This window comes from Sminthopsis crassicaudata, chromosome 1 (assembly GCF_048593235.1).
Source record: "Sminthopsis crassicaudata isolate SCR6 chromosome 1, ASM4859323v1, whole genome shotgun sequence".
NCBI lineage: Eukaryota > Metazoa > Chordata > Mammalia > Dasyuromorphia > Dasyuridae > Sminthopsis > Sminthopsis crassicaudata.
In genome coordinates, this window is record NC_133617.1 from 724,839,686 (window position 1) to 724,860,054 (window position 20,369).

At 38.2% G+C, this 20,369-nt stretch overlaps 1 protein-coding gene across 12 annotated transcripts in view; it reads right to left on the minus strand.

The window, feature by feature from the left end:
• The window catches only part of MITF (melanocyte inducing transcription factor), a 263,012-nt gene that overhangs the window by 142,629 nt on the left and 100,014 nt on the right, over nucleotides 1–20,369 (minus strand). The window contains exon 1 of one of the 12 annotated variants that reach the window (XM_074284117.1): nucleotides 12,376–12,533. The exons of 10 other annotated variants lie outside the window; for them this stretch is intronic. The gene's annotated coding sequence lies outside the window, so the exon portion shown is untranslated. Of the gene's footprint in view, nucleotides 1–5,401; nucleotides 5,423–12,375; nucleotides 12,534–20,369 lie in introns of those variants that run through there. One more of the 12 variants, XM_074284122.1, reaches the window with a different exon arrangement.

The window sequence follows — 20,369 nt, forward strand, 5'->3', positions numbered from 1 at the left end:
AAAGCACTTTTGAAGGAGGGGAAGGCTGGGGGAAGGGTACCAATGTGACCTTTGTTCCCACACTATTATAAATTGCTGGCATGTCTTAGTTATATAAAACGATTAATCATTGCTGTGTAAATAAGTGATTATGCTTTGGTTGATTCTGTCTTTCCTCTGACCTCCCGTACTCACCTGAGAGGTGTACGGGGCATTTGGAATGGCATGCCCAGTGCCGATGGGCTTTGGGGAAGGTACAAAGAAACGGTTCTCGCCATCATGTGGATAGGGAAGAACTCTAAGTTAGCAGACTGGATGGTTACAAGAGCAATTTTTTCTGTTGATTTAAACACAAAGAACATATGTCCAAATCCTCCGAGTCAACTCCCCACATCCCCAAATTTCCATTAGCTGGCATCTGAGGTGGCAATGTGAGGAGACTGAGCTAGCTTGTGGCCCGGGTGAAACGTGGAGGGAAGGAAATGTCGAGGAAACTTCTGCTCCGGACTATCTGCTCCGCACCTGCTGCTGAGGCTAAATAAAGCAGCTCATCGATAAACCTCCCAGAAGCCTCTCAACAGCCAAAGAGTTCCGAAGTGGGAGGCTGGAAGCAGCCTCCTGATACCGAGTGGAGAGGAGGGGGGGTCCCAATAATAGCCACAGTCCTGTGGTAGGCCCTGGCTCACTGCCTGCTTGAGGGTCACCCAGCAAAAGAAATCTGGGTTTTCATGATTCCAGCCTAGGCTTCTGGGAATGTTTAAGCAACTGTTTTCTGTTGAATTCAATTCAATCCTTTACTAAGGTCCTCATTTGGAAGCTGGAAGGAATGTCAGAGATAATCTGAGCAAACCTGATCATTAAATGAAGAAGCAGAAGCCCAGAGAAAGGAAATCCTGTTCAGGGTCATATGTTAGTAAGTAATTAAGTTGGAATCTGAAGCCAGGTTCTCTGATTGCAAATCCACTGACCTGGCATGCAGTAGGTGCTTAATTTTTATAATAAAAATAATTACTATTAGCATTTACATTTCTTTGCTCTCCATGAGAAATATGGGTATCTATATAAGACAGGAGGAAATCCTGGAAAATCCTGAATTATAAGTGACTTGCAGCCAATCATAAGAACACAAATAGAGAAGTCTGCAGCGAACACTGGATGCAATCCCTTCATTTTATTATTTTTTTTTTCCTGAGGCAATTGGGGTTAAGTGACTTGCCCAGGGTTACACAGCCAGGAAGTGTTAAATGTCTGAGGTCAGATTTGAGCTCAAGTCCCCCTGACTTCAGGGCTGATGCTCTATCCACTGCACTAGCTGCCCCAACCCCTTCATTTTAGATGAGAAAAAGGGGGGCAATGAAAAATGCAATGACTTGCTTAAAGTCTCACACACACAGTAAGCATTGAAAGTAAGGTTTGAACCCGGAGCCATTAACTCTAGAAGTGCTCTTTCTAGAGACAAACAGTGACGGTATTCTTTCTACTATATCATGATGCGATGGAAAGTGTTTCCATACTGGAATTTCTGATGTACTGATCATAAGAATGGAACGACTACTTCCCTTCACCAAAAAAAAAAACTTTTTTTTTTTTGATCTAACAGTATGATGGACATGAACACAAAATATCCTGGGACATTAGGTTCATCTTCATATTTTACGACAATGAAATTTTATCAAAATTAAAGTCTAGCGCAAGAATAATTTTTAAAGTGTCTGGAGAAGTCTTTCGGAAAGAACCAAGACACATGTGCATAGATTTCTCTTCCGTGAGAAAGGAGAGGAAGCCCTGGCTTTCCCAAACATTCCAACTCCATTTTGCCACAGTGATTCTGCATTAGTTGGCAACTTTGGGAGGAAAGAGTCATAAAAAATATAAACACTCTCATATTCTCCATAAAACCAGACAGGAGAGCCTGTGATCTCTCAACTCCCTTTCCAGTGATGTCTGCCTTTAAATTGTCTCACTAAAAAGTACACAGATATAAGATGGGGGAAAAATACCAGGCTTCAGGTTCGGCGATATCTGCCTTTGAGAGAATGATGCAAAAGCGTCTCTCCAAGTGGGGTAGATCCAAACGAGAGTAAATGAGTTATTTTCATCCTGACTTAAAATAAGTGGTACTCAGTTCATCTCCTCCAAAATAGCATACAGCTTTGTTAATAGAAGCAGGACAGGGTGGGACTGGACGGCTGCAACAGGCAAGCGCTATAGCATCATTATGTATACACTGCATCTAGAATGAGACCAGAGAAAGGATATAAATATGACATCTGGGAAACATTCAAGGACCATCTGCCCCCTGGAAAGGGGTTTGCTAGATGGAGGCTATACCAGCGGGAGGAGACCGCAGCAGGACTCTCTGTGGCCTCAGGGAAGAGAGAAAGAAGTGACAATCCAGATCATTCGTTTCATCTGTAGCATGTCACTTGATAAAAAGTTTCCTTCAGCCGATAGCATTATCACCAACGAAAGCCACCAACTGAAAGGAGTAAGAATCAGAGAATCTTACAGCTACAAAGGGAACTTGAAGATCAGCTTCAGCTTTTCTGGTCTCCCATCCTCCCACCTTCAAAGACCATATTTATGAGCCCCTCACCTTGGGGCCCCGAAAGTTCTCCATATCTCACTGAGCCAAACCTAATCATGCTGCTCTCATTCCCAAGGTTCCTCTCCTTTCCACCTCTGGCTCTGAGAATAGTGATACTAATGCAAAGCACAGGACTTGGCACCTGGTAGGAACTTAATAAGTGCTTTTTTATTCATTCATTCATTCTCAAGGGTTTTCTTTACTTATTTGGGAACTTACCAACTGGTCCAACTCATCCAGAAAGCATTTATTTTGTTGCCAACCACATGTCACAGAAGGCATGGTGGACCTTAAAGGTTAAAAACACTAGCCTTAAAGGTTAAAACTATTCTAAGCTTCTCCTCATTCACATGGATAATCTGGTCATCCCTAAATGTGTCCAAACATTTGTTTGAATGCATTTATATTAATTCATTCTTCTTACCAAAAAATAGGTTTCACAAGTAACTTAATGGATAAAATAGCTCTTCCTTTTCCTTGAAATAAACTTTGTTCAAGATTTAAAAGAGATTAAGCCCCTGCTCTCAAAAAGCTTACACTCTATTTTCATTTTTAACACACTTTTGTTTTTGTAGCCCCCAGATTTAGCAGTGTCTGGCCAAAAAAAAAAAAAAAAAAAAAGAAGAAGAAAAAAGAGGTATTGAATAAAAGCTTGTTGATTTCCCATCATCTATTGATGAGGATTTAAAAACCAAGTCAGTGTATATCTTATTTACACCATTCTGGACTTTATAAGGTTTCAATCAATTCCTCTCCCTGGCCCTTTCTTTTTTTAAGCCTTACAGAAGGAAATAAGAAGGGAAGGAGGAAAGAAAGAAGGAAAGCATTTAGTGAGAGCCTATTATGTGCTGTGTGTACTGTACTAACTATTTTACAAATATTTTTAATCTCATCGTATCTTCATAAACAACCCTTTAAGGAAAAGTACTAGTAGGATCCCCATCTTACAAATGAGGAAACTGAAGCAGACAGATATTGTACCTTGCCCAGGGTCTCACAGTCCTTAAGTCTTATTTTTACCTGGCCTTCTCTCACACCTGCCTATTTTAAACACCTCTTTCTTGAGGTTACTAGACCAGAACTACAACCAAAATTGCAGAAACGTTCAGACAACAACATGCTTTTATATGCAGGACTGCTAACATATCCTCTAAACATGTCTCCCTACCTCTAAAGCTTTTCCCTTTTTAAACTCTGATATTTAACAGCTGAATGATATCCCTAAAGCATTAAGTCTGACCTGACCACTCCTCAATTTAAGAATTATTCTACAGCTCTCTACACATTCCAGAGTAAAATATAAGCTCTTCAAGTTGGTATCCAAACAGTTGCATAGTCTGACTCTTTTGCAGGCTTACTGTGCATTAGTTCCCTTCACACACTCTTCTATTTCAGCCAACTTGACATTTACCAAACTTGGTATGGCTCCACACAATGGCACACAATGTCTCTATGGCTGAAAAAAAATACTAACATATACCATTTAAATAGCACTTTTAAAGTCTCCAAAACACTTTACAAAAAGTAAGATACTAGAAGGTAGGTGCTATTATTATCCCTATTTTATAGATGAAAAAACTGAGACCATGAGAATTAAAGTGATTTTTGCCAGGGTCAGAGAGCTAGAAAATGTATCCCATGCAGAATTTGACTCCAGACCCAGCACTTCAATCACTAGGCCACAGCTTATTTGTACATCACATTAAAAGTTGCCAAGTGCTTTTCTCAACTATGAATTATTCTGCAATGTAAGCAGTGGATATGGGGGAAGAATCCAGCCATGGTTCACTGTCAGTTATCAATTCAATTCAACATTTATTAAGCACCTACTGTGTTCAAAGCACAGAGGACACCAGAGAAAAACAATGACGGCTCATATAAAGTTTCCATTCTCCAAAGGGATATAATTCATACACAGAAATACAAGATAAAAAAAAAATTGGGGGGGGGGGGAATTAATAACTAGGATGACGAGGAGCAGGAATTGAAAGAAATCAGGAGAGGAAAAGGAAAAATAACTGCATGAGCTTTGATGGAAGCTGAAGATCAAAGAAGTGAGCCTCTTTCTCAAGGAATATTTGTCCTTGTCCCAACCCAATTTGTTGACAGAATCTTTTGCTCTTTTTTTTTCCAACACTATCTACAATTACAAAGTCTCTCGATCTTAAGTTGTGTTTAAAAAAAACACACAATTGTGCTAAATACATCAACTTTTTCAAGAATCTTTTTTAAGGAGTTTAATGAAATCAAAGACTAAAAGAAACCCAGGCTCTCAGACTCCAAATGAATCTTGGAATCAGGCAGACTCTAAATTTGGTCCAAAAGGCCTTAAATAGTTTGTGCTGTGACCAGGCAAATAATAAAAATGAAATGATCTCAGAATAGAAAATGAATGTCATAGGGGGAATATTCCAGCCTCCAAACAAAGGACATGCTTTTGGCTAGACTGAGGCACTGCAAATTCTGCCACTGTTGCCCTTGGTCCCAAGTGGAAGAGTTGTTCAACCAGTAAGCCTTGATTGAACATTTACTCTGTGCTTAAAAAAGGAGGTAAAGTTGTTGGACAATTTAATTAGATGTGCTCTAGCGGGGTTGAAGAGAGGGGGTTGTAAACATGCATGTAACAAAGAGGCTTCTGTAAAATCTAAGCTGAAGATCTTATTTAACACAGAAATAATACAAAGTTTTTTAAAGTTAACCAATTGAGAAACAGAGAGACAATAACAGACACAAAACACAAGCTAAGTGTTGCAGTGGATAAAAGATCAGGAAGATCTGAGTTCAAATCTGCCTTCAGACTCTTATTAGCTGTCTGAACATCAGCAAGTCACTTACCTTATTTACCGCAGTTTCCTCATCTGTAAAATGGACAGGAGAAGGAAATGGCAAACCACTTCAGCATCATCATCAAGAAAACCCTCAATAGAGTCACAAAGAGTCAGACATGATTAAGCAACAACAAATCTCAGGTCCACCTCCTGACTTTCTTCAAGTCTCAGCTGAAATCCAATTTTCTACAATAAGCCTTTAATTAATGATACTGCCTTCCCTCTTTTGACTATTTCTAATTAATCTTATTTATAAATAGTTACTTGTCTCCTTATATTGGACAGTAAGTTTTTTGTTTTTTTTTTTTGGGGGGGGGGGGTATTTGTCTTAATTTGCCAGTGCCCGCTATACAGCAGGTAGTTAATAAATGCTTATTGACTTGACCACCAGACATTTTTGATGGATGAGTTACTCTGCAGTAATAGAGCAGAGACCAGCAAAACTCTTGAATTTGACTGAATGGGATCAAAATGTGAGAAATGTTTAATCAAACAAATAAAAAACACAGTATCATAGATAATATTAATTTGTGGTTCTCTATGTCAATATTGACAGCAATGGACTAGAGTATCAATAGTCACCTGTTTATAGAAGATATCGACTCTGAGATGACATTACAGAAACAATGAAGGGCCATAGAAAAGGAAAAAGGGAAAAAAATTTATTCGGGGCCTGCTCCCATGACTCCTTTCACTTAAGAGCTGAGTAACATTGCACAAAATCCATTTTTAAAAAATCCAAAGCTTTTATCATTCTATGAATTCCAATATGTGTCTAGAACAGCAATTGGAAGAGGAAAAAAAAAAATATGAATCCACTTACAGAACTATATTCAAAATTCCACAACATTCCACAGACATATGGATTTGGTTTCGAATTGGCCCTGGCCTACCACCAGGAAGCCCAGGCCCCTCCCACCCACCCACAGAGACCGTATTTGCCATAGAAACTGCTACTCTACAAATGAATTTCAATACATATGTCACTCTACATGAAAATCCATTTCTCGATGGCAATTATATATAGAGATATATACAGAACAGATGTATTACATACCAGACATTTAGGGCCTTAAAGTTTGTAAAGCACTTTGTTAGAACATCTTATTTGACCCTCAAAACAATCCTATAAGGTAGGTTCTACAGGTATTATTGTCCCATCTTACAAATGAGGAAACTGAGGCTCAAAGAGTGACTTTCACAAGGTCACAGAGATAATAATATTTGTCTGAAGTGGCAAAAACCTTGGCTTTTTTAACTCCAGACTCAGGATAATGAACATAATGGAATTCCTGGATACAAACACATAGATAATGGGATTTGATATTAGGAAGGAACTGAGTTCCGATCCTGTTTCAGACCCTTCACCCTTGAGACCTTAAGAGTCACTTAAAACTGTCACAGTTTTCTCATTTGTAAAATGTGGATAATAGCACCTACTTGGGGTTTCTGGGAGAGGCAATTGAGATAACACATATAAAGCATTTTTTAAACCTTACATAAATGCTAGCTATTGTTAATATTACCGTTTTCTCCAATCTATAACACCCTTCTCTCCACACTACACTATTCCTCCATCATCCCAGCTCATCAAAAAACCATCACACACACACACACACACACACACACACACACACACACACACACACAGAATATGAAGCAGCATGGGGCTATGGGAGAAGCACAATTCCTATACTAGGAATTAAGAAACATCCCAGGGGCAGCTTTATGACTAAAAACAGTGACAGTCAGCAGTTCAGGTATAATTGTCAGCCTATGTGAAATTCCGAGGTCTTTTGCAATGCCCAAAATGGACAGAATTCAACATGCCAGCCAACTCACACCAAGAAATCAAAACCTTTCATAAGTAACCCAGAAAAGGACATCAGAAGATCCACCTTCTCAGCTTCAAAGTAAAAAATAGTTCTTTCTTTAACTTGGGAAACCTACTTCTATTTATCTATATGAACTTTGCTTGTCTGTATGTACATATGTGTGTGTATATTTTTTCTTCCTCCCCTTTTTAAGATATATATTCTTAATAGTATTGCTCTGTAAGAAATGACCAGCAGGAGGAATACAGAGAGGCCTGGAGAGACTTAGATCAACTGATGCTGAGTGAAATGAGCAGAACCAGAAGATCACTATACACTTCAATGCTGTATGAGGATGTATTCTGATGGAAGTGGATATCTTCAACATAAAGAAGATCCAACTCACTTCCAGTTGATCAATGATGGACAGAAATAACTACACTCAGAGAAGGAACACTGGGAAGTGAATGTAAATTGTTAGTACTACTGTCTATCTACCCAGGTTACTTATACCTTCGGAATCTAATACTTAATGTGCAACAAGAAAATGGTATTTACACACATACATTGTATCTAGGTTTTATTGTAACACATGTAAAATGTATGGGATTGCCTGTCATCTAGGAGAGGGAGTAGAGGGAGGGAGGGGATAATTTGGAAAAATGAATACAAGGGATAATATTATAAAAAAAAAAAAATTACTCATGCATATATACTGTGAAAAAAAAATTATAAATAAATAAAAAAAGATATATATTCTTTTTCCCTTGATAAGAAAATCCTCAAATCACTACAAAATATGGTAGTATACAGAAAGCAAATAAGTAATATATGCCAACACAGGTCATCTCTTTATGGTAGTCAGTGACAGACAATTAGGGATTTGGGGCATCAGATCTCTGAACCTAAGATGCCAAACATGCTCAGAGACCAAGAAGGATCAGGATGTTTGACGGATTCGATTGGCATAAACGATCAGAGAAGGAAAACAATTAGTAAAAGTTGGAGTGGGGTTTTTTTGAGGAGGAAGTTTACTTTAAAGTAAAACACCAAAGTCATCTGGATAGGTTCCAAGGAAAATTGGGTGCCCCAGAAGCCAACGAGGAAGAGAAAAATGGATGACTCATGATTAGATCTTTGCATGTAGATAAAAGAAACATAAAAGTCTGAAAAAAAAAAAAACTTTGGAGGTCATATAGTCTGCCCCTATTCAATTTACAGCTGAGAAAAAGTACAGCGTCTTGCTGTAAGTCATATGGATAAAAAGTGATCAGGCTGACATTCAAACTAGGGTTCCTTGCATTGCTTTAAAGATGCTCAAATCCAGTGTCCTCCAGAAGACTGAAAGCACTACATTAGTAGCTCTTCCAAGAGGCACCATACACATTACCCACACTGGAATATCATATAGTCTGAGCAAGGTTTTCCATTAAATTAATTTCTAACTCATACAGTTTCATTATGGGTCCAAGATTTTTTTTTTCTTAATGTAGACACTAAAAATAGTTCATCTGGAAAATGAACTTAGAACATTGGTCTCATGGAAATGGCAGCTTGAAAATCCAGCTTTTTTGCCTTCGTTTGCCATCCTTTCAAATACTCTGCTGACAAAAGAAAAAAACAAACAAACAAAAATCAATAAGGTATGTGAATTGTAAGCAGTAAAAATATGAATTAAAATTCTACACCTGCTGATTTTTTCTCCCCTACGTTCATTTGAGCTATTTCAGAATTATTTCAGCACTGGAAAACAGATTTTATTTGTTGTAAGCATTTGGTTTTAATTTTGTTGTTTTAGAGCTGAATGAATTCTATGAAAGAATATCAACATATATTCAATACCATATTTAAGGAAGCTCTACATACAGAATCTCCTAAAAGACATTTAATTAAAAAATTTAATTAAAAAAAAAAAAAGTCCTGGGATGAACTGCTGCAGAATTTTACCTCTTCTCTGACTTAGTTCACTGTGATGGAGGGGCTGATAAAATGATGGAAAAAACTAAATATGAAGCAAAGGAGGAAAGTACCAGATAATCAGGCAGGATAATCTACAAATAGGGAAAATCAGCTCCCAGATCACTGACAGGTGACTTCTCACTTCCCTTTAAAAAAATGGATTCCTTGGTTAAAGCATCAGAGCCAGGCAAAAGTGCTGATTCATGCCCCAGCCAAGGATGTAAAGTCAGCAGTCAGGCAGGACCCTGGACTTCACTGAGAGGAGAAAGAGATGGGAATAGACTTGCTTAGTCGGAAGATTCCCTTGAGCTCCAAAAGTTTGAGAGTCTGTATTAATTCTCCAAATGCTAAATAGGGGAGGGCGAGAGAAAGGAAGACTGTACAGTTCCATCCCCAAGTACCACTTCAGCCTTTTAACTTCAGCCAGATTAGCAGCATTTCCCCTTACCTATCCTTAGATACAGCAGCTCTGAGTTTAAGGACAGTTAACAGGCTGAATTCGCCGTAATGGATTAAGTGCGCCATCTTTTTTGGTCAAAGACCCTGTCCTATTGTGTCTCAAATTACAGACTACATTACCTTGCTTTATACAACAGAGCAATCCCTTAAAAAGGACAGTGATGGTATACAGAGGGGTCTGTTGTTGGGTTCTAGGATGATTTCTTTTCTAAAATCAAATCATTCATTCCCACTAAAGGAAAAATAGCACAGAATGGTCTTAGGGGGATGGACCTGGAATCAGAGATAATAATAATGATAATAATAATCATAATCATAATAATGAGCACTTTAAAGTTCACAAAGCACTTTATAAATTATATCTCATTTTATCCTAAAAAAAACTCTGGAAGCTGTAGCTATTATCACCATTTTGCAAATAAGGAAACTAAGGCAGGCGATGAAAAAGTGATTTGCCCAAGATTAGAGAGCGAATAACTATCTTGGCTAAATTTGAATGCGGATATTTCTGACTCTGGATCGAGTTATATGGTATATATCATACTATCTAGCCACCCCTGAATGAGCTAAATTCAAATCCTGTCTTTGACACTGGCTAGTTGTGTGACCCTGAGCAAACCACTTAAGTTTTCTGTTTCCTCATCTACCAAATGAATGAAAAATAATGAAGAAAACAGTACATGTGGTGTTTGAGTCTTACTGTTGTTACAAGGCTCAAATCAGATGATCTAAATGTCAGCTATTAACACAGACATATTAAGTAAATATATCTGTGTTAAAGTAGGCAATGCCCATATTTAAAAACTATCACTGCAGAGACAAAACAAAGAGAATAATTTATGGAATGTCTACAATAATGTAAATGAAAACAGTACTGAACTGGGGAGGCAGCCCGACACAGTAGAAAGAATGTTACACCAGGGGTAAGAGGACCTGAGTTCAAATCCCATCTTGGACACTTACTAGCATTTTGGTTTGGGTCAAGTCACTTAATCTCTGTTTTCTTAACTGTAAAACAAGACAGTTAAACTTGATGGCTCCTGGGGACTTCTCCAGTTGTAAATCTAGGATCTGGTAGATAATCTAAATTCAGAGGACCTGAAATGAACAATCTTGACTCTGAAAAGCTTAAGATGAAAATGGCTATCCTTATATCAACAGAAAGAAGGGACACAAGAGGCGCACAATGTTCCATATACTCTTTTCTTGATTTTTATTGTAAAAATTCTCCCCCTCCCTTCCATTTATACTCTGATATGGTTATTCTGTCAAGAAGTTTTATTTAACTGTTTTTATTATAAGGAACAGTGAGAAAGAAAGATAGATATGTCTAAGCATATATTCATACATTCATGCACATATGCATCACTGTGTTCCTAAAAGGGGGGAAGATATCAGTTAAAATAATAAAAATATATAAAGGTTACCATCAAATAGACACACCTTCCCTTCATTTTACAGATAAACAAAATGGATACTCAGAAAATAAATATTTGTCCTGGGACACAAAGCCTAGAATAAACACTGGTTCTCTTGAATTGTGGCTCAAGTACCAGGATCCTTAGAAATGGCAGGGAAAATGAAGGGTGAAATCACAGAGAAGCTTCCAGTGAGAGAGGATTCTAACTCTGGACAGCTCTCATTGGAGAGGGCCTGCAAGCGCGTGTGTGGGCGCGCTCTCTCTCTCTCTCTCTCTCTCTCTCTCTCTCTCTCTCTCTCTCTCTCTCTCTCTCTCTCTCTCTCTCTCCCTCTTTCTATCTGTTTCTCTGCTTCTCTCTCTCTCTCTCTCTCTCTCTCTCTCTCTCTCTCTCTCTCTCTTCTGAATTTTGTCACCAAGTAACTCTTCAGAAAAGACCCAGCAGGGAAAGTTCTTTCTGCCACCATAGATCCAGAACAAGAGGAAATTACTGAATGAAAATGGCCTCTTCCCTTGGTTATTGGTCAGAAGCTTTTCAAAGCTTTTTTTTCCAGTCATGATTATTAAAAAATCACATGATTTAACTATCATAGACCACAGCTTTAATGAAAAGGGACATTTAATTCCAGGGGTAAAAGCAACACATTTATTATCTCATCAGAGGAACCGCCATTCTACCATCTAGGGACGGTGAGTCTCCTACCAGCAGATTCACCCCAAAACGGGCTGGCTGCTCAGGACTCCTAATTATAAAGAACCTAGCACCAGACATAATCCAAAAACTCATATTCCTCTAAAAAAAAAGCCCCATAGTGACTGATCTAGGAGCATGTTTCCAGCAGGGAAAACACTAGATGAAACCCTCACCACCTGTCATCAAGCGGGGCAAGAGCATTCAATAAAATGTCAGCCGCTATCAAAACCAAGAACAAACATGCCAAGGGGTGCTAGACTCATTTTAGCCCCCCCCCTTTCTCCAAAGAAAAGGTCACAGAAAGGCAATCCCACACTACACCCTGATTGGCCCATTCCCCTCCCACAATTCCCCTTTTCTGTACCCATACTTCTGAATATTGATTGAATTTTAAATTTGATTAATTAATTGAAACTAATTTAATTAAAAATTTTAAAATGGTTTTGGGGTGGATGTGTTTATTTTAAGCAATCAAAATAATAAAATCAGCAGCATGCACCCCTAATTAATAAGCTGGAGTACATTTCATGTGATTTCTTCCAGCCTCACTTCCAACCCCTTGCCAGGGAGATCCCCAAACGAGGGGGTTCTTCCACCAAAACTGGTGTTTTCACTTAGACAAACAAAAGCAGACTTACCCAGTGAAGTCATCCTTTTGGTTCTGCCCCAGAAAAAACAGACTGCCTGAGTACCCCAAGACACAAGACACACACAGCAAGGCGGGAAGGCCCAAGTTCCCAGAATCCAGCTGCCGGCCTCTTGGGCTCCTAGCAGCCACCTACTAAGCAAGGCTGCAAAGTTTGCATCTGGGCTTTAAGAACTTCTGCAAACGAAAGATAGATGAGTAATGAGTCCTGCTTCGTGAGACACGCCAAGCCCATCACTAATCACAGCTAAGGGTTGTTGTTTTGTTTTGTTTTTTAAAAGCACTGAAACATATGGCCGCTAATGAAAAGTGACCTGCTACCAGAAAAGAGGGAGTAAGCTCTATCAAAAAATACAGTTGAGGTTTCCTGTGAAGGACCAGTACCCTGACAGTCACAAATAACAGACATGCACGCAGTACTTGGAGCAGCTAGTAGACAGAGAGCCAGGGCTGACATCATATTCATATTCCTGAGTTCAAATCTGTCCTCAAACAGGTAATCCTAAAGCTGTTTGAAACATAAAGAAATTAGATGCAGATAATAATCACTCGTACGTATGTAGCACCAAACATGCACCAGATAGTGTGGTAAGTACGTTACAATTATTATCTCTTTCATCCTCAATGCAAGCCCAGGAAGGAGACATCATTATTATCACCATTTTACACATGAGGAGACTGAGGCAAACGTTAAGTGTCCAGCAAGATGGGAAGGCACTCTATTCACTGTTCTATTCACTATTAAGAGTTCATATGGACGTGTACACATATATTGTATTTAATTGATACTCTAACATATTTAACATGTATTGGTCAACCTGCCATCTGGGGGGGGTGGGGAAGGAGGGGAAAAATTAGAACAAAAAGTTTGGCAATTGTCAATGTTGTAAAATTACCTATGCATATATCTGGTAAATAAAAACTATTAAAATATATATATTTTTAAAAAAGAGTTCATATGGGTTAAGGAACTCATTAGTAACAGAGACAAAAATGAAATTCAGATATTTTGATTCTAAAATGCCTGCTTTCAAAAGGACATAAAACAATTTTTTCACACATCTGAATCCGCTTTCCCTCACTGTATTCTATGTGACCTGCATCAGACAGCAGTGATTTTCTGGCCACCTCTCTCATCCTCTTGTCTCAGAAACATTCCCAACATCCTCAAAGAACACTTTTCTAAAGGAAGTTAGGATCAGTCAAGGAATGTGGGTGTAAGCAGTGTCTGCAAAGCACTCACTGATTTATGCTATACCCGAACCTGCCACTAGACCTCAATTAAACCCTAATTTCATTTAGGTACTCCTTATCTAGTCCTCATCAGGATTGCTTTGAAGCCACCAAAAAAGAAGAAAAAGAGAGAGAGAGAGAAGAAATAGAAGAAAAGAAGGAGGAGGAGGAGGAAGAGGAGGAGGAAGAGGAGGAGGAGGAGAAAAAAAAGAATTGTCAGTTGTCATTATTATCTCTTCTCCCTCTCAAGGCTAGCCATTTTTTAACCAACACCAAAGAGCAAAGAGCAATCCTCTACAGTGTCTCTACGTCCTCTCTTGAAGTTCATAACCTGAAGTACATTTTTGTTATTTTTTAAGCAGAAGGAGGGGAGAAGTTTGTTGTTGTTTTTAATAACTATTTCAATTCAATTCGTTACCCTTGTAATTCTATGGGTTTTATGTATTGGAAAGCATGATTCTAAGAGGTATATGGGCTTCATTAGACGGACAAAAGGGTCCAAACCACAAGAAAAATTTAAGAACACCCTCCTTTCAATCAATCCAGTTCCTCCAGTTTGTGTTAACACAACCCTAATACAAGGCATTTTTCATGCTTTGATTATCAGTGTACCCTCACCCCCAATTCACAGTCTTCCTGCCATCATTTTCTTCTCCAACCTCCACCCAGCATATCACTATCAGATAATGCCCCCTAAAACCCAGATTTCATCATGAAAAAATAAAAAACTTTAAAAAGTATTTATGGATTGATTTATTACAAGACTCAGATCCTAAGGAGACTTTGTAACTTAATTGGGCACAGTGAGAGAGAACAGAGAAAAAAGAGACAGTTCTAGCCTGGAGAGATCAAAAATTAATTAGTCAATTAATTTATTAAAGTCAGCTCCTTGAAATGTCCTCAAAAACCAACCTAGTCTTAGAAATGACAATTGGGGGGGGGGGGGCAGCCCCGCAGAAGGGATCCGTTCATTAAGATCAACATCCCTGAAGCAGATGGGCCAAAGGTATCTACTTTCTAACAGTATTTGATAAAATTTAAACAGCAGTTCTATGAGTTTTAAGCACTACATCAAACACCAAAGGCTGAATTCAAAGGCACTCCTAACCCCAAATATCTCTTGAGCTAGTAGGTAAAACTGGCAAGGAGATAGGGCAGGAGGGTTTTTGTTTTTGTTTTTGTGTTTTTTTGAGGGGAGGGGGGCAAGGGGAGAAGGATTGTTGCATTTGGAATTACAGGTTCTATGTCCAAATCCTGACTACCATTTACTATCTAGAGAACTTAGGTCAAGCCATTTAACCACAATGGGGCTCAGTTTCCACTTCTGCAAAATGAGGTCCTCTTCAACACACCTAAATATCCAATCCCACTGCTCAGCAAGGAAAGAAACCCAATTATTCCACTGAGGAACATTCTACTGTCCTTAAACAATTCCTGGGCCCTGCAGCTTAGCTGGTTAAAGTGCCTGCTTTGCAAGCAAAAATCCTGGGTTCAAAACCTCAAAGGCCTTCACTGATTCTCCATCTTCTTTACATGGTAAATGACATTGCCTTTCACATGACATATCCTGAGCTGCATAGGATATCACAGATTGGAAATAGATTAAAGGACCAAGGTCTAGACCTATCCTCTCACTGTACAAATAAGCAAACTGATTTCAAGAGATGTTAATGGAGTCATACAAGAAAGTGGCAAAGTGTGAATTCACAACCAGGTCCTCGGACCCCCTGCCACTTGCCTGCATTGACTAATTTCTAAGGAGATACCTCAAAGAGTTGCCTTTTTATTCAGAGAACTAGTTAAATCCCCGTTGATGGAGATTATAAAGCAAACACATTCTTAGAGACATAGTCGAGTCTTAAAATAAATGAGAATGACAAGACCATTATTTCAAAGTCATGTTTAGTTAAGCTGGGACCAGTTAATGCTTGTCACATCTGGCCACTAATCCATGGCTGCCAATGACAAAGATGCATCCTCATTTAATACTAAATCCTGAAACAAGGTCAACAGCACAGGCTTGCTGAGAGCTTTGGCTCAGGGGAGCTCAAGGGACTGGGAGCAACCTCACCTAAGCAGCCCCCGCTCTGTGGAGAAAAGGAATCAACAAGCCCCCTGAGCACAAATGCCATTTTTCATCAAGGAATGGGACCTCTGACAACAAGAGACCCACCCTAATGATAATGCGTCAGAAATGGATCTGATGATAAAGCCTGTGCTGAAACAACACTGATTTCTGGAGCATCAGTGGACAAATAAAGAGTAGAATAGAGCGGAAGCAATTTGAGTACATCAATCCCAGAGCTAGACCTTTCTGGCACTATATGGACTATAAGATATAGACAAGGACTTTGCCATTGAACATCTCCCTTATCCACATAAGACACTCCATCTCACTACTCCTAATAAATATTTAATATATATTTGTTGAAACAATTGGGGTTAAGTGACTTGCCCAAGGTCACATAGCTAGGAAGTGTTAAGTGTCTGAGACCAAATTTGAACTCAGGTCCTCCTGACTTCAGGGCTGATGCTCTATCCACAGTGCCACCTAGCTGCCCCATAAATATTTGTTGATTAATTGACTGATTTAACAGATTTCTGATTGTATTCTACTGAAGTCATTGCCCCAAGACCCAGAAATCATTACTAGATTTTGAGAAAGTAGATTTCAAAGGCTTCAGATAAAGGATGAATTCAAATTCTACAAGGAAAGTGAGCATGTAGGAATGCTCCAACCAACCAACAGATATATAACATTGTTTCTTTTTTAAAAAATGAATTGAGTTTATTATTTTTCTGATTTTTAAAATACATTTAATTGATACCTTTCATTTTTATGTCAAGAATTTCCTATCACACCATACCTGATGGAGCCCCTCTATTGACAAAGAAAACCAATTAAGCATTAAAAAAAAATAAATTAAAAAGCTAATATATACAATATTAAATACTCCGCCTCCTGAATATGACAAAGGAGTTAGATTTGTTGTCTCTTCTCAAGGACAGCCACTGTTTTGTTTTGTTTTGTTTTTTTCATTATATAGCATCATTTCTATAGGAGAATGATGCTTTATGTTCCATAAAACTGAGTTACAGTTGGACTGTTGGAACATTCCTTTAGTAAATTGCTTATTTTCCAGTTAGTTGCTAAACCATTGAAATGATGATGCTATTTCACAGAATATCCATGTTTGTTCTATGATGGAATGATGGAAGGGCTCTGTGAGTGCTTAGTGTTCTAACAATTTGTACTCTGAGTCATGCTTATCCAGTAGAATAACACCAAAAACAACTGTTGACATCACAGAAAAGACAATGGAAGCTAGGCTCTGTAATTCTCTGAGAACTCTAAGAACACCTAAAATATAAAGAACTAGGTTCCCTTCATCCAAGGAATAACTACTGTGCAAATAGCTCTTATGAAAAATACATGATAGGTTCTGCAGGAAAACACACTGAGGAGCTGAGTCAGGATTGTAGACTGATGGGTAGTAGTGGCCCCTGAGTCCCTGCCCCTCTTAGGGCCCTAGGCAGCTATTTGTTGACCTGACATTAACAGTAGCAAATTCTGCCATCTTTCAGGGAATTGTAGTCTGAGTGTGATGGACAATTTTCCACAGCTTGTCAAGCAAATGGCCCTCACCAATGTATGGCAAACAAAAGTAGCACTTTAGCAGCTATACTAATGCCAAAAACCAGTACAAAGTTAAGTATTTAATAAAAATTTTGTTGAATGGTTCACTTGAATAAGAATTAGATAAAATGGATATTCTTTCACCTATAAGATTTTAACCAAATAAATTTATGGAATTCAAGTTATCATAGACCATATGGATTTGATTCTTAGAGTAGAAAAATTGCTATACAACTTTCTTAGAAAATACACATTACTCACTTTGTAATTTTTCAGATACTATGAGTTTTCTTTGAAATTTCATTTCATACTATTTCTAGTCATATGAAAAGATGCTCCAAGTCATTATTAATGAGAGAAATGCAAATTAAGACAACTCTGAGATACCACCACACACCTGTCAGATTGGCTAGAATGACAGGAAAAGATAATGACAAATGTTGGAAAACAGGGGCACTGATACATTGTTGGTGGAATTGTGAATACACCCAGCCATTCTGGAGAGCAGTTTGGAACTATGCTCAAAAAGTTATCAAACTGTGCATATCCTTTGACCCAGCAGTGTTACTTCTGGGATTACTTCCCAAAAAGATTTTAAAGAAGGGAAAGGGACCTATATGTGCAAGAATGTTTGTGGCAGCCCTCTTTGTAGTGGCCAGCAACTGGAAACTATGTGGATGACCATCAATTGGAGAATGGTTGGGATTGTGGTATATGAATGTCATGGAATATTAATGCTCTGTAAGAAATGACCAGCAGGATGATTTCAGAGAGGCCTGGAGAGACTTACATCAACTGATGCTGAGTGAAATGAGCAGAACCAGGAGATCATTATACACTTCAACAACAATACCATATGATGTGATCAATTCTGATGGATGTGGCCATTTTAAAAAATGAGATGAACCAAATTAGTTCCAATAGAGCAGTAATGAACTGAACCAGCTACACCCAGTGAAAGAACTCTTGGAGATGACTATGAACCACTACAGAGAATTCCCAATTCCTCTATTTTTGTCTGCCTGAATTTTGGATTTCATTCATAGGCTAATTGTATACTATTTCAAAGTCCGATTCTTTTTGTAGAGCAAAACAACTGTTTGGACATGTATACATATATTATGTTTCATTTATACTTTTAACATATTGAACATGTATTGGTCAACCTGCCATCTGGGGGGGGGGGGGAGGAGGGGAAAAATTAGAACAAAAGGTTTGGCAATTGTCAATGTTGTAAAATTACCCATGCATATATCTGGTAAATAAAAACTATTAAATAAAAAAAAAGAAATTTCATTTCATTTCATAAATATTTACACAGACTTTTAAATAATCTAATTCATTACTAGCAGAACTCTGAAGTGGCTTGGTTCTTTGGGAAAACAAAATAGAATCATATGACAGAAGTTATAAAAATGTTCATATACCTAAGTAGGTCTTGATGAATCAGTAAAACCAATAGATTTAGAGTAGAAGGATTTCATTTCTATTTCTGCTTTTACTACATGTGAGACCTTAGATACAAAGATGAGGAGGGAAGCATTCCTGCTACAGGGAACAAGCAAGTCAAGTGAATAAAGTCGGGAGATGAAATGTCCTATTCAAGGAACAGCAAGGAAGCCACATATCACTAGAATTTTAAGTTCTTTAGGGGAAATGGAATGTAAGAAGAGAAAATGTAGGAAAAGGCCAGGTTGTGAGGGGCTTTAAAAGACAGAAGATTTTATATTTGATTCTGAAGGTAATAGGGAGCCACTGGCATTTATTAAGTGGTGGATGGGGGGAGGTAACATTAATAGATCTATTTAGGAAGAGCAATTTGACATCTGAATGGAGGGTGGAATAAATTGGGGGTAGGGGGAGGAGAGACTGGAGACAGAGAGACTAAGCAGAAGGTTGTTGCAATAATCCACATATGAGCTGGTGAAAATAAAGAGACGCTCAATGGGGAATGGCAAAGTATACTGTGGCTTATTATTGAATAGCAATTTATTGGACTCTGAAGAATGATCAATAAGGAGAATATTTTAAAAGCCAGGATATTTAAATTTTATTTTCCTGGTTTTCCCCAAAGTTTATTAAGTGATGGTCAATTTTGTATACAGAGTTTGCACACTTATCTAAGTCCATGCTGCATTCCAGTACGTGGATTATAAACTCCTAGAGAGCAGGAGCCATTTTGGTTACAGCTTTTTGTATTCTCAACATCTACTCCAATATTCTGCATACAGCAAGCACTTAATAAATATCTGCTGTCTTAAAATAAGGTAGCGGGGGAAATTAAATCTATGCATACTAACTTCCATTTTGCAAAGGAAGAGAACATCAAACAACAGCAAAGTGCATAATAAATTCACTAGACAATATGGGAGCTGCCTCATTAACGTTTATGTAAACAGTCTTTGTTTATTTTTATCCACTACTCAATAACAGAAGGATATAGTTATAGTACAAACATTAGTAGCCATTTTTATAGTTGCTTTGCCTAAACGTTTATGGAGCTTGCATTTTGTTTGTTGGCTGGTTTTTCCCCTCATCAGTAGGATTAGTTGTGTTTGAGAACCCACAATTAATTTAATAAATATTGATAGACATGAAGTTAATAATAAACCTACCCTTAATTTCCATGCCTAGAATGCTCTCCTTCCTAATATCTTCCTCCTAGTCTCCCTGGCTGCTTTCAAGTCCCAGCTGAAACCCCATCTTTTACAGGAAGCATTTCCTACTTCCCTTCATTCTAGTCCCTTCCCACTGTTGATTCCCAAATTATCTTGGTCATTATTGTTTGCATATTGTCTATCCCCATTGGAACTCTTCAAGAAAAGGGACAATCTTTTGGGATTTTTGTAATCCTAGCCCCTGATGTGGTGCATGGCACATAATCATAGTAAGTGCTTAATAAATAACTGACCAACAACAAATAGAATCTTCATCCAGGTCATCACCAATGTTGAAGGAACTCAGATCTTATGGTAGAGTTAATGATGCAGATAACCACTTGGAGTGATCATTTTATAGTCAAGGGTCACGGGATGGAGATGGACAAATGTCCTGACTTTTGAAAAAATCATAAAGTTTATTGTTTTCAAACTACACACAAATAAGTTTGACTTCAA